General features: G+C 43.1%; 1 protein-coding gene across 13 annotated transcripts in view; it reads left to right on the top strand.

The window, feature by feature from the left end:
* Window positions 1-10,716, top strand: part of FAM222B (family with sequence similarity 222 member B) — a 37,528-nt gene that overhangs the window by 13,955 nt on the left and 12,857 nt on the right. For 2 of the 13 annotated variants that reach the window (XM_087751678.1, XM_087751679.1), the window contains exons 1-2: window positions 9,507-9,743; window positions 10,412-10,593. The exons of 4 other annotated variants lie outside the window; for them this stretch is intronic. The gene's annotated coding sequence lies outside the window, so the exon portion shown is untranslated. Of the gene's footprint in view, window positions 1-25; window positions 45-1,772; window positions 1,792-4,054; window positions 4,074-9,505; window positions 9,744-10,411; window positions 10,594-10,716 lie in introns of those variants that run through there. 7 more of the 13 variants (XM_087751669.1, XM_087751672.1, XM_087751683.1 and 4 more) reach the window with 7 other exon arrangements.

Here is a 10,716-nt window from a genome sequence, read left to right as displayed (position 1 = left end):
AGCAGGATGGAACCTTTTTTTCCATTTTTCTCATGCAAATTATGGTAAGGATTATTCAGTGTTTAAAATCTGGTTTATACTGGCTTCTGAATTTCATTTAAAGTAAACATTTGGAGAGCTTTTTGATCTCCTGTGCAAGACTGTTGTCTGCCTCACTCATTAAAATGACTTCTGCTTAATTTTTAGTGAAAGGCAAAGACCTAGATCGTTTCAGCCCAGAGGCAATATAAATGGTTCGCCTTCTGCAGTTAGAAATTTCCACAAGCACACAGCCTGTCCAGCAGATATTTAAAGTCCTTTCTGTTAGGGAACGTGGCAGCTAGAGGTATCTGTTTCTTCTGTGCTGCTCTTTGGGATCTGCAGGGCTGCTACCTGTAGTGCGATTTGTACTTCTGCAAAGCCTCGTTCCCCTGGTGCTGGGCGTGTATTGTATCAGAGCGGATGCTCCATTCGCGGAGAATTACTGTCTTGTCCCTTTGCAGCTTGCAGTACAAAGCCATCCTCTGGAAGATTGCCACAGTTTGCCGGTATCCTGCAGTCACATCAGTGGAACAGCACCACACAGGGAGTAATCGGTTATTTATTCAAATAGCCATTACATTTGGAGTATGTTTTCTCTGATTTGACAGGGACTCGCTCCTCTACTCTTCACTGGAGACTGAAAATGTATGCCCATGGCGAGAGTGCTGGGTATGTGCTTCCTCTGTCTTTCTGGCTTTGAAAGAAGCCTGGGTTCCTGTTGCTCTTTGGCAGACCCTGAAGCAGTGATCTGTGGAAGCACCGAATTCGGAGCGAGAGTGACTTTACCTCTTTGTTTTCTCTCTTTATTTATGCCTGTATGGGATCAGCTGGTCCCACATTATGTGTGAAGTAGTTAAATTTTAGCCTGCATCTGTAGGATGTGATTTCTCCCCCTCCCCTCCAGTTGCTTTGATCAAATCAAATAAAAACGCAGCGCTTTCATTTCTAGTTTTGTAGTTTCAAAGACTATCTCTTGACATGCTCTAGCAGTCTGGACCCGAGTCCTTTTTTTTCCTTAGTCCAAAGGCACGCTGTCTTGCGCCTTTCTCTGTATCAGCAGTTGCAATCTGCATTGGCTTTTATCTGCATCAAAAGACAAATGGAAGAGAGCAAGACACTGCAGGAATGGGAAACAGACTTACATATGCAATGAAAATATGTAATCCTTACGTTCAGTCTGCCACATGGAGTACAGACCAGTTTCTATGTTGGAAATCTGTAGCCTATACTCCCAGAAGCGTGAGTTTAGGTTTTAGGCTTTGAAGGTTGGTTAATCCCCCCAGCAGTTAATACCAACATAAAGTTTTCTGTGATGTCAAGCCTTTCCTTCTAAATGCCTTTTTTTTTTTTATATGTCAACTATACAAAGCAACACTTAATTTGAGAAATTAGCATTCAAACACTCTGTAAGCACTTTATTTTTGTCTGCTTTGTGAGCAGCTGAACGCATGTCCAGGCTGAAATACGCTGAGCTGCTGCTTTGTGGTGAATGTGCCAGTGCCGCTCAGCAGGAGGAGCGGTGGGTGAGAAGGCTCCCGGCTGTGCAGACACAGGGGAATTTGGAACTTTGTCTGGTGTCCTGAAAAGGCGCTCCTGACCTCCGTCCTGGAAAAACACATCTACAGGTCTCCTGCTCGGCTGCATCCTGGGGGAGAGGATCCCAGCTAAGCCGTACTAAATCATACCCAGTTCCTCAGCGAGATGAGCACTCTGGTTGCTGTCATCCCAATCAAAATCCAAACCGTGTCTGATGGCATTCGTAATGTTGCAGTATGCATTACTTTTTCAGAGTAGTAGTGCTTAAAGCAAAGTGTGTTTCTCTCTGCATTAAGGAGTCAGATTTAGCTATTCAAAGCAAGTTGATAAATTGCTTTTCATTAAGTGTCTGAGTGCCAAGGGGTTCAGTATCTGTTCCAAGGAAAAAATACATTAATTACAGCTTCTGTAGAGCATTTATCAATCACATAGTTATAAACAGTACTAATGCAGTTAATTGAGCATAGAAAAATTTACCTTTTGAATTTGTTGACGGTAGCAATTCCATGGTTGGAAAGACAAATTGTCTGGAAATGAAAATCAAGTGATACTTTTGGGATTGCCTGAGTAACCATCTGAAGTACACACTTGACCAGACTCCTGCACAGTGTTCAGAGGGGCTGTGCTGCCTTTTAGTGTGAGATGCACCGTGGAGGTCAGGGCTGCCTGCGGCTGTTACAGCCCAGGTTATTGGGAGCTCAGCATTCGTGCAGGCAGGTTTGTGCTGTGTTTGCCGTTGAGGTACAGTCCTACAGGCTGCAGTAGCAGTATTTGTTCTCTTCTCACCCACGCAGCCAGGTTGTGTTTACCACGCAAAGGGATGTCCCACTCACTGTAGTGCAGTTACAGCTGCCTCTGTGTCCTGTCCGTACAATTTATTTATTGCTCTGTGTGTCTGGTGTTTGTTTGGGGTTTTTTTGTTGTTTTTTTTTTTGTTTGCTGCTCACCTGTAGTCAGTAAAACTTACTGTGAAAAGAAGAAGTCTTTTGTGAGTGTAAACTTTGGATACAGGTGATTGGTTGGCGACTGCTAAAGGAATCAGGTGAGAGCGCGCTGAAATGTTTCATCAAGCCTGCAGACAAAAATCTCTGGTGCTTGTGGTGTGCAGAGTTTTTGAAAACACCTTGCATGCTCATGTTGCTTTCCCTGTGGCTGTTTTGAACTGCCAGCCGTGTAACTGGCTGGTTTTCACGCTTCTCGGGAAAGCACTGAGAATAGCAGAGACTTTTTACAGTAGCTCACAATTAATGTCTGTCTTGTCCTTTCTTCTGTTGAGTTGTTACGAGATGGCCTTTGAGTTTCTTGGAAGACTGATAAGGATGCTAGGTCTATGTCAGGATGAGCCAGCGGGGCACCAGCACCTCGTTCTGTAGGTTGATGGGAAAACGGCGTCCCAGCGTCTGGTCCAGCTCTTTGGTATTCACGTGATGGCTTGTATTTTCCGCTGGTGAGTGTTTGGTACTTGTGTTGCAGCTTCTGTTTGAGGTTCTTAACAATAGTTTTCATCTTCACAGTAGGCTGCACAATGTCTCCAGCTACAGAAGATGGTCTTATCTTGCCATTACAAACGGTAAAACGTGTGTCTAGGAGCTGATGGGTTTGCGGTCTGGCAGGAAGCTCTGGCACTGTGCACAATTAGATCTCCAATTTCATATCTTAAATAAAAATCTGCCATATATTTCTCCACTTGTTTTGTAAATAGGCTGTTAAAATTTCACCATAGGTGGGAACTTAATTCAGTACCCAAAGAGCTAAATACTAAACCAAACAACTGTCAGTGTAATTGTGCAGGTCAAAACGCTACACACGCATAACCAATGCAAACTGAAATCCTTCCCCCTGTGAGCTTGCCCGCCTGTGTTCACACACCACTGGCGCACCTGGTCCACAAGTGAGTCACTTTTTTTTTTTTTTCTTAATATGTGAGTTCAGTTTTTTGGTTTGTATGAAGTCTAATTCATTCTGCCTCATCTTATTTGCAAATATTTCAAGTGAATCTGTTTTTAAAACAAGACTCGAAGCATATTTTTCAGTATCTAACAAATGTCTGGTTTGTTGTTCGTGTGTTGCATAGAAGTAAAATTTGTTCAAAGTTAGCCCTGAATTTTTTTTTTTTTTTTAAATAATCAGCTTGTAATAAACAGAGGAAGATAGCTACTTTCCTACTCAGGGAACTGTCATAATCTGTAACTTGTAACGATATTTTAGAAGGAAAAACTGTCATCCTTCTGTCATGTGCAGCCACAAGGATTTCTGTAAGTCATAGTTAAGACTTTAATTCTGGGCTTTTACAGAGTAAGTGTGGAATGAGAGAAGATAATGATAATGGTGATCTGTGCGAAGCAGCCACTGGAGAGGGAACTATTTCATGTTTCCTTTCCCCTTTGCCTAGGCAGCTGTTTGCTGTACTTAAGAAAAGCTTCCTTTTCAGATCTGGGAAGGCAGGAAAGTCAAGAGGGAGGAATTCTGGCTGAGAGTGGCATGAGGAAGTGCACAGCTCTTGCATGTCCTCTGTGGTAAGCTAAACCCCAGAATTACAACCTCATGTTTCTCCCAGACATCGAACATGTAGGAAAGCTGCACGTAACACCGACACAGTGTGCGTTCTTGCTGATGATGTTGAGGTTATAACTGCAGACTCTCTGCTATGGGAAAGGGGTCAATGTGTATTTTGGTTTCTTATCACTTGAAGGCAGAAGGAAGTGGCATATGAGGATGGAGAACATCTGTTGGTGGGAATACGTGATGCCTCCACTGGGGCATGTGTTAGCAGCATCCTGCAGTTTGGTAGTCACTGGGCTGTTGTGGGTTTGCTTTGGATGGAAGTCATCTCAGCTAACCTTAATACCGTCATGTTCACATGAAAGCATGCACACTCGTATCTGTAAGTCTGTTCTGTATTTTGTGGTAGCTGCTGTGATATTATAGATGCTGCTCGAGCATGTAGGAAGAAGGTGGATTTAGTTTGCCCTGAGGAAAATGGATGCTTTGGGGGAAGGAATCTTTGTTTGCGCCTCTCAGTATCTTGTTGAAGAAAATGGTATCATCTGTGAATGTTACAGTGATGGATAGGGAGTCTGGTTTGCATTTTGAACATACAAATGTAAGCCTAATATCCTGGGCAAGTTATGATTTTGATGACAACGCTGTATTTACCTGGCCTCTGCTCTTAACTGCTGCAGTTCAACTGTAGCATCCTTTGCTCCCTCTCCTAAATGACCATGCAGATTTATGCACTGTGAAACATAACTAAGATACATCCCAGACTGTTTCTTCATCCCTGTTTCCCACCAGTACAGCATTAAAAACTTGGAGTTGGAAGTTACCATATAAAAGGAGAAAGAAAATTAAAGGTCAGAGTGCTTTAGTGTAGTGAAAATTCAGAGGAGGCAGATACAAAGTTATTCAAATTGCTTTTGACTTCAGGCAGGTGGATTTTCCTATTTCTTGCTTATGTTCCCATGGTAAAAGTAGTATCTCATCTGTCTCATAACTGACCACTGGCATATGTGTTTCAAGCACAGCCAGAAACACTCCTTTGAAGCCTTGGCCAGGCCCTACAATAGTCCCGACTTGTCTTTTCTACGTCTTTCCTTTGCCTTAGAAGTGGCCTGCAACACCTGGCAAGACCTACTTATGCCTGTGTTGTCTGTCAGCTCCTGCCACGTTGCAGAATACGGAGTTAAAGCTAAAAATAGGCTTAAAAAGAGGTGAGGGCTTTGAGCAAAGTAAAATAAGCCACTGATTTGGGTCATGAAAGAGAATTGATGTCACTGGTTCTCCGTTGCAGCTTTCTTGAGCTAAGAAGTTCTGTTCGGAGCCGTGAAAATGCAAAGGAGCAGTGGTGAGCAAATGGTGCTCAGGAGAGGGAAGTGTGGTCTGCTTCCAGTTCTCCCCAGGAGACTGCCCGGACCATGACCTTGTAAGCCCGATGTGAGAAGTCAAGGTGCTATTGAATGCTCTGCAGTTTCATTCATCGTCACGGTCTTCTTCAGTGGTAGAAAACTGTCACCCACCCTTATCCTTTTAACAAGGAGCGACCAAGGCATCGGGTGATTAAATGCTTCATCCAAAATTACGTCAGGAACCAGTGGTGAGCCAGATACTTCCCTCGATCTCTTCTGTTATAGGCTAGCCCATAATCGGGAGACGAGTATTCTAACATAAATCTGGTCAAAAAGCCTTAAGCACCTGTAAAAGGAGTTGTGTGCAATTTTTGCCCCTTTCAGAGTGGTTATGTGGCTTCAGTAATGTTTGTTAAGTGATTTGATACGCTTTGGTAAAGGGCAGAGTGTTAATAATTAAAATTGGAAGGAAGTTCTAAAGTAGTATGGGGGATGACAACCGCTTTCTGGTCTGTTAGTTAACAAAAATGCAAAATATAAATGGGCGAATCAGCAGGAATTTAGTTTAATGCTCCCTTCCCCCAGCCACCTGCATGGGCTGAGCACAAAAAGCAGCTAATTGTCTGCTCTGCTGCGGAGATGAAAGAAGCTGGTCCTACAAGAGGAAAGGCTATTGAACCGCATGAAGGTGGTAAATTATGAGCACTGAAACCCTTTTGAGTTGGTATCTTTATGTGCTCAAAAAGTACATTATTTGTACTGGTATTTACAGCGTTCGGGGGCTGATGAAACCAGCATCTCGTGACATGAATCTTACATTTCAGTCCATGTAATTAAGAGGTCAGTAAAACTGAAACTTGTTTCTGAAACTCTACACCTTCGTGGTGTTTGGGTATTGTGGAAGGGTGTGTTTGGTGAGGATGGGCCCTCTTAATGGCTTTATCTGGCACAGCTAACGAGCTGTTTGCAGAATTGCGCTGTGATTTGCAGTGGGCAGACTGTAAGAGCAGCCTTGTGTTTGTCCATTTTACTGCTAGCAGTTTCATTTGCAAAGTGCAGGCAGGAGCAGGCTTCTTGCCAGCAACAGCTTCATTCAGATTAGGGCTTTAGTTCAATTATGTCCAATTAACTTTTATTGCAGATAGCAGTGATAATTACTTGCAAGTCGATTTTTTGGCTGTGGTTATCCCAGAGCTAAAGTCTGAGCTTGATGGATTTTAATAACTGAAGTGACGTATAGCTTTTCCTTTTTTTTTTTTTTTTTTCTTCTTCTTTAGGCCTCAATTAGATGAAAGGTCAGAAGCTATGTAAAAATCCATCTTACAATTAAAGCCAACTGTTCTACTCCTCAGCAGATGCATAGTACTGTGTTTTAAAATAATCTCTTGGGACCGACCTTTGGTTTTGTGGTGGACTTGGCAGTGCTAGGTTAATGGTTGGACTTGATGATCTTAAAGGTCTCTTCCAACCTAAATGATTCCATGATTCTAAAACAAGGCTTTTTAAACTCTAAGATTATAACCTTGAGCTTGCTGCTGCTTTATCCGAAGAGTGAATTTGATGGAGCCGATGTCACACATGGTGGTACCTGCCCGCCTGGAGCTGAGAGCCACCGCTTTGGCTTTTTTTACTGCACTACATCCTGTTCAAAATTGCTCACCTAGAAGCCTTTAGTGGTAGCCCTTGGGCATGAGGATTGTGATATGAACAATATTCCGTTTAAGTGCTGTTACCCCAAAGCTTCTTCATTTTCTTTCTTGTTGAGCGTTTGCATCCTGGCTGGGGGAAAGGAGCAGAGCTGCGCTGCAGCAGGTGCCTCCCCTCTCCCGAAGCACCCCACGTACATTTAAATTCTCTCTGCCTTCCCCTCCAAACTATTTAATTTTGTTGCCTGAGTAACATTATAAATGGAGGTCAGCCTAAAAGGTGAAATGGTTTACAAGCAAAATCATAGTTAATTAAACTGCAAGAAGCAAAAATTGATTTTGATCGAAACTGTTGCAGGGCTCTACAAAAGGTCCACCTGAATGCAGAAAGCCAAAAGGTCCTGTGCTGGCAGATGCTGACGGTGCACTCCGCTTGTTACAAAAGGCGACTTTCTATTGTTCAGTCTTCCTATTTATTTATCCCCAAGTACACTCGATGCTTTTGTGATTTATTGCCATTTCAAAAGACTACCTCTCTGCGCATTATTTTGCAGTTTTCCATTTACAAAACATTAAGAGGATGTGATACCGGTCGGTGATGAATACAGTGCTAGTTTGGTAATTTTGTTCTAGGAAACGGTAAGATTTATCTCTGGCTCTTCAACAGTCCTGGTAAAGGGCCATTCTGGTAAGTGCCCAAGAATAAAGGGGAGCTTTAGGGCTGGAGAAAGGCAGGAAGCCTGCAGGATCAGTCTAGACACTGTCAAGCGAGGCATGGCTGACTGGAAGGAATCGTATTGAACGTTGAGGTTGGCGGGGGGCGGGGTGGTGTCAGCATCTGCAGTTGATGTGAAGAAATTTTTGAAACCCCTAGATTTTAGGTTACTTTGGGAGAGGGAAAAGGAATGAGTCTCATTTGGTCTTGAGCAGCCTGCCGGGGGGTAAATGAGACACTGAGTTTCCCTTGGAGCATGAAAATTGGCCCAGATGCAATTATGCTTGCTGGCAAGCTCTTACAGACATTTGTAGCAAAGAAACTTCACAACGCAAGTTAGTTTTTGTTTTTGTTTTTGTTTGCAGCATTTATATATGCTGAACTTGGAATGTGCCACATGCGCTTGGGGGTTGCCGTAAATCCTGCCAGTGGTTATGGAATTTCACGGGGCTACCTTGTGAATAACGAGGAGAAGTGAAGCGTATCAGTCAGCCACAAGCGCTTAACAACCCTCGCACAGCTTACAGGACCCCAGGGTGCTGGAAACTTGGAATAGTTTGGAGCTTTTCTTTTGTGTGTGGGTAGATGCTCTTGCTTCCTCCCAGCCCTGAGCTTTGTGAACAAGCCCACAGTTAATCGTGGAATTTCAAACGTGTGTTTACTTTCAGGAACCTCACTTTAAACTTCGCTGGTTCGCTTTCGTCTGAACCAACTCAGTTTCCCATATTTCACTGGCTGGGGATGGTTTGTGGGGAGTGTTGCCTTTGTGTACTTACCCTGTAAGGCCTCTTGGGAGCTTCAGAGACTGGCATATCTAAAAACTTGGCAATAACTCTGCATATGTGGTCTGTTTATATAATGATAAAGCTGTGTTAGAGTATTAGAAATCTTCTAGTAGTACCAACTTGCTTTACACCTAGGTTTTACTGTAGCTTGTAAAAGTCCCCCCTGGCCTGAGGAGCACTGGGTCTGGCAGAGGCAATAATAATCTTTGAATATCATCCAGAAAATACTATATATTTTTAGTCCAGAAAGGCAGTATCGTGGTAAGTTTTACTGGAACTGATTCTTAGCTCTACAGGGAGGGTGTCCCTGGGCAATGGGTGGAGGTGAGTTCTTCCATCCTACCCAGTGAGCCTTGGTGGTGACAGGACTTACTCCGAAAATCAGTGCAGTGCAGTGCACTGTACTGCCTGGACCAAAAAGCACTCTGATATGCAGGTAAAGCCGAATGTAACAGTCATTGTGGGGATGTGCCAATTGCCCCCAAATCTCAAGCACTGCAAATCCCTCTTAAGCTTAACATGCTTTGATTTAATTATTAATAAATCTTAGGAGAAGAAAAATCTGTTCATGTGTCTAAACCTGCTATTTCATAGAGCATCCTGCAGTACGTGCACTATTAAGATTATATCCTGCAGCCAGGTTAGATTAAAATCACTTCAAAGAAGAAGGATATTTATTTATTCCAATCTAATGATTGTTTTCCTCTAGAAATGTACTTTATCTTTTTATATATAATTTCAAGACAGAGCTCGTTATGCTGTGTTTGGCAGTATACAGAATCAGTTTAAAATACAATTTTAAAACTTTAAAGTCCTCCATTGCTGGGTGCCAAAGCCTACAGGTCAGCCTGCTCTCCAGTTTGCATCTAACTGATTTAGATGACAGTGTTACTGAGCCTGGTACAGTGCAAAAATCCCTCAGTTCCTGACTCGCTGTATCCGTTCCAGTTCCCCCAGTAACTCACCACCCATCCTCGGAGGGGCTGGGGCAGCAGACCCGCAGGGAGCTTTGCAGGTGCTGGTGCCCACACAAGTTGCTGCCATGGAGCCAAGTCTGCTAGTGAGGAGTCTTGACGTGCCAAGTGCAGTTTATCTCCTACTCTTGGACTAATGAGAAGCAATAAAGCCGAGCACGAGAGGGGATGATGGGCCCAGCTGCCTTTGTATCGGGACCCTGGACCGCCGACCTGAGACCGTGCGTAACAACAGTTTGAGACAGCCATTAATGCTCACCTCAATCCCAAATACAGTCCATGCAGGGGATTTCAGTTCATTTTAGCTGGGTGGTATGTCAGAGTTGTCTGCGCAGCTCGTGCTGAAGATCAGTCAGGACAGAAAGCAGTCAGATGCTGAGTATCTCAAAGGGAATAAAAATTAATTTCTAATGAAAAAATGAATGGGCTTGTTTGTAAAGGTATTTCAAATGCATTTGTTTTCAAATACTGACATCTCAATTTTGAAAAACTATATTAATTCTGTAGAGAATAAAAATTGGAGGAGGATTTTAATTATAGTATGGAATTCAGCAATGGAGTTATGGTCAGCACTTCTATGTAAGTCTGAATTTCTTTTTTTAATGCTCAGCAGTGACCTAGATGGCATCAGTTTGGTTATTGCAAATCAAGCTAAAAGAATGATTTTATGCTTCTACTTACAAAAATCATTTTGAGTCCGGTATTTCCTTTAAAATTATTATTGCCATCCCAGTCTTTTATGAACCTTTGGCATTGCCTAAAATGATTATCCGCCTGCGGGAACAACTTACTTTATAGCCCTCTCTGAAACGTTACTCTCTGTATTGGAGCTAAATCTTCTGTAAATACATGTTTTGACCTTCAAGGAAATATTGCTGTCTTATTGCAGAAGCCTGGCTAGTCTGAATTGAATGCTGTGACCACTCTTAATCACTTGTTCTCTCTCCTAATGTGCCATTATCCTGTTTATTGCTGTGTGCGTGATGCTGAGCCTCTCTGTGGCACTTCAGCGAGAGGCTTACTCAGAGAGTCACAGTGTTCAGGCTACAATGAACGTTAATGACTGAGCAGGTGAGCAAACCCTCTGCATATCTTGCTGTCAGAAATGCTTCTTGTTCAGTCAAAGAGCACGTTGAGTGCAGTGCTCTGCTGCAGAGCGCTTTTCTCTCTTTCGGGGCTGCACACAAACTTGCC

The sequence above is a fragment of the Nipponia nippon genome, unplaced genomic scaffold (genome assembly GCF_047370975.1).
Source record: "Nipponia nippon isolate SJK-2023a ecotype South Korea unplaced genomic scaffold, ASM4737097v1 scaffold_15, whole genome shotgun sequence".
In the NCBI taxonomy this organism is placed as follows: Eukaryota; Metazoa; Chordata; class Aves; order Pelecaniformes; family Threskiornithidae; genus Nipponia; species Nipponia nippon.
This window is presented reverse-complemented; position numbering and strand designations above follow the sequence as displayed.